Below are 3,392 nucleotides of genomic sequence, written 5' to 3' on the forward strand. Positions count from 1 at the left end.
AGTTACCTATTGCTAGTGGCCTGAACGTGCTTTATACTCTCAGAGCTGCTGTAACTCCTTTAACATCAAAATCATCTTCTAAGCTACAACCAAAACCTAGAATTATTTATGGTGACTAAAACAAGCTACTGCAGATGCTTCTGCATTTTTCTGTAGCCTTTTGGTGTAGCTGGTTCCGTTGCTGAAGTTGTTCACAGCCTGGAGGCAGAAAACATTGACACAAAGGTACCGTGACACTTGAGGAGCTGCATGAACAAAGTCCTCCCCCCCAGAGTGTAATATGTCTGCTGCAGGCTGGGCAGTGTCCCTTGTGGCACAGTGTGACTCCTTTCTGGGCAGTCAGCAGGTCTGGTGCACTTGTGGTCCATGGAGAATGAGTGCCAGGTGAGCCAGAGCTGGGTCCGGGAGGGGTGAGAGGGCTTCTGGCCCATGGGTGGCAATGGCCAGAGGACTCAGTGTAGCTGGGAATGTCCGTGCGCTTCCAGAGCCAGGGTCATTTCTCCTGCTCTGTGGCTTTTTGGTGCTTGCTTGGAAGGAAAGAACAAAGCCGAGGTACACATGAGCTGACCCCCTTTCTGTTGCCAGCCATGAAGGTGCCTCTCGGCGGGGTTCTTCCTCCAAGAGAGCCACGTGTCTGGGCAAGGTCGTGGTCCATCCAGCTGTCTTGTGCATCTGTCTGTGAAGCTGTCTTTCCCTGGGAGCGTTGTCTTTTGTACCCCAGTCTGCTGGCTGTCTCGTTCAGCAGGAATACTTGACAGCCGACGCAGCAGGATGTAACTCCTGCCTGGCAAGGTGGTTTTATTCCCCCAAGGAGCTGAGTGGGGATAAGGCCATTTCTAGCTGAAAGGACTCTAGGAAGGGCTGACCCCTTTCTGATGTTCACTCTGACCTGCTAAGGAGAAGGCGGCTGGGGGACACCCAGAAAGCTTGGAGGGGACACAGCCAGGGCAGGTGCCTGAAACTGGCCCAATAGGGCATTCTGTGCCAGTGAGGGATATTTTGCTGTAAAGTCTGTTCTTCTTATCTCCTGCTGTCCAGTAAACTGTCCTTATCCCAACACAGGAGGTTTGGGGTGGTTTTGGTTTTCTTTTCCATTTCACCCCCCAGCCCTGGCAAATTCCCCCCTCACACCCCCTCAGAGAGGCAGCTGCGTGGTGCTCGGCTGGAGCAGAACCAGGACAGCTTTTTGTTCCTAGTTGTGTATGTGGAGACAGCGTTGGATTTGCTTGTCAAGGCTTGGTTATGACTTGTTTCCTGCCTTTTGGGAAGCAGAGGTTGATTTTGTTGTAGGAATCGATGCAAAAGGCACCCAGGCAAGTGCAGATGAATCCTCTGCCTTTGTTCCCAGTCTAGGTCTATAGGCTAAATAGGTAACTTCAAGTGCTTCCAGTGAACCAGACAAGAAAACTTTGCACCTGGAGAAGCTGCTGGAACTCTTGAATGCCAAAATATCTCCTCCACTTTGTTTCATTTCTTTTTGCAGGTTCTGAAGCTGCCTTTTCTTCCTCCAAAGGGCAGACTAGAGCAGCTAAAGAGATTAATGGTACCTAAGAGCCCAGATGACTGGCTGAGCAGTCAGCAGTTCTGTCCTTGGCTAGAAGGGGGTTTTGATTCTTTAACTGTTTTGTGGCAAAACGGGTCTTCTCTGCCTGTACAGAAGGATGCTGTGGAATCCGTACTCCTCCCCGTTGCTGTTTCTGGGTTGCTTTGATGCAGCTGGTGTCAGTTGTGCTTACTGTCTGTGAGCTTTCTTGCTTCTGAGTCTTGTAAAAGTTTTGGAGTTTAGCCTGGAGCGAGCTTCCAAAGAGTTTCTTCTTCTTCTTCCTAAGAAACAAGGCCTATCTTTTCCTTGTAGCCACTGGGAAGGAAGGTCAGATGCTCCATTCTCCTTCTGTGCCAGATCTTTGCACCTCCAGGAATGGCTTGAGTTGGTAGGCCAACTCAGGGAAATGGCAAGGCTCCTGGATGGAGTAACTGCCAGGTGAGCGACAGCCAGCTTGTGAAGGGTGAGAGGGCTTTTGGCCCATAGGGAGCATCTGCCAGAGGACTGAGGGTACTTGTGAATGCAGGGGCACTTCCAAATACAGGGTCATTTCTCCTGCTTAAGGAAGAGTGACAGGAAGATCCCAGGTGCTGGAAAAGACAAGGGTTTCCCTAGGGCTGTGTGGCTTTTTGGCTCTTAACTTTGTGGGAGAGCAGGCAGCAGTCGGGAAGGGGCTGCAAACTTTGGCCTGCTCACAGCCCACAGCTCTGCAGGAGGCAGCAAAAGCCCAGGAAAGTTCTTAACGCCTGATGGCTCTGAAATTTTGCACGTTGAAGTCTGGTATGGAAACTGAAGAGTTTGGCAATCCACACAGGGCTGTTTTCTGGACAGAGCTTTTTCCACTTTGGTGCTTTGGTTGTGGTAACCATAGGAGAGCAGCACATCTTTGGGGGTGTGGAATGACACTAATGGGTGTGAGTTTCAGTGCGTTTTGGATTGGCATGGCAGGGTTTTGCTAGTGGGGCTGCTGCAGAGGTGGTTTCTGGGAAAAGATGCCAGCAGCTTCCCCACAGCGGCAGTGACCGCTGGGGACACGGCAAGGGGAGGTGGGGGCCGGGGACCCTGTGAGGCAGCCAGCCCCTTGGCTGGGCAAGAGAAACTTTGGAATGGTCCCAGGTCACTTGATGCGGCGTGGTGCGCTGTGGAAGGGACACTGGTGTGATGCCTCAGTCATTGCTGACACTGGGCTGAGCCTGGTAGGGGTGTATTTTGAGTGCCTGGTTTGGGAGAGCAAATCCTCAACCTTGTGAACTTCTCTTCATGGCCCGTGGACCGGACAGGAGCCACTTCCCTGTCTGTCTGGGAGGACTTGAGGGAAACGAGGACGTCCCAGCACACACACGGGGTCCAGGAAAGCAAAAAGGAGCCGTGTCAAGGCTGTGCTGCTGTTGCAGATCCCAGCTCTGACCTACGTGTGCATCCCAGTGCCACAGGCAGGTTTCTTCCTTGGAGCTGCACAGTGTTGTTCAAAGGAAGGTGAGTTGGGCTGAGCTGCCTTAGGAATAGATCTGTCCCTCTCTTTGACATGGGTGCGAATGTTACCAGAAGAGTCGCTTAAAAAACTCTCTTGTGACTTAAAGCTAAAGACTGAACTGTAGAAAGCAGGCATTCCTGACTGTGCCATGCGATGGCTTTGATGTCCTGACACTCTAGATTTTAGCTGGATGTGTTTCCTTGTTCATCCTTTCTTTCTGCTGTCTCCTGGGCTTTTGTTTCTCCTGTGGTCACTTCCTTCTCTCTGTTTTCATTGTTTGCTTTTTTAATTTTTGCCCTTTCATGGCTTCATTCTTCTCTTTTTTTGGGGGTTTTTTATTTTCCCCATTTTGTTGCTTCATTCTGTTGTCATCTT

Source organism: Gallinula chloropus (genome assembly GCF_964237585.1).
Source record: "Gallinula chloropus genome assembly, chromosome: 29".
Taxonomy (NCBI): domain Eukaryota; kingdom Metazoa; phylum Chordata; class Aves; order Gruiformes; family Rallidae; genus Gallinula; species Gallinula chloropus.